This window comes from Odontomachus brunneus, unplaced genomic scaffold (assembly GCF_010583005.1).
Source record: "Odontomachus brunneus isolate Ranch 3 - 2012 unplaced genomic scaffold, Obru_v1 Obru_scaffold_072, whole genome shotgun sequence".
Taxonomy (NCBI): domain Eukaryota; kingdom Metazoa; phylum Arthropoda; class Insecta; order Hymenoptera; family Formicidae; genus Odontomachus; species Odontomachus brunneus.
The window spans coordinates 458,543-458,901 of NW_022639522.1; the positions used below are offsets into that span (position 1 = coordinate 458,543).

The following is a 359-nucleotide window of genomic DNA, read 5'->3' on the forward strand; positions in this document are numbered from 1 at the left end:
AAATAAGTAATTAATCAATGATTCTTAATATGATATTTCTATAAGGGTAAAGAAATATATATATTTGACATATTGCATTAAACTAATCTATTAAAATTCCACCTACTGAGAAATTCAAAAACTTTTCGTATTTCAATATTCAATATCATATTTCGTAATTCAATATAAAATCGAAATATGTGTGGCGAGTGTATGTGTGCGTGCGTGTGCATGTGTGTGTGCTGTGTGTAGTGTGTGCGCACGCACGCGCGTGAGCATGTGTCGGTAGGTAGATGTGGTATGACGGTCATCTATCTTTTTCTGTAACTTATCATCACAAACTTATATCTAACTACCCGTACATCCAACCATACCCACGT

General features: G+C 34.3%; 1 protein-coding gene across 1 annotated transcript in view; it reads left to right on the forward strand.

Annotated features, from left to right (window-relative positions):
* Positions 1 to 359, forward strand: part of LOC116847005 (odorant receptor 49b-like) — a 44,308-nt gene that overhangs the window by 37,646 nt on the left and 6,303 nt on the right. The window lies entirely within an intron of this gene.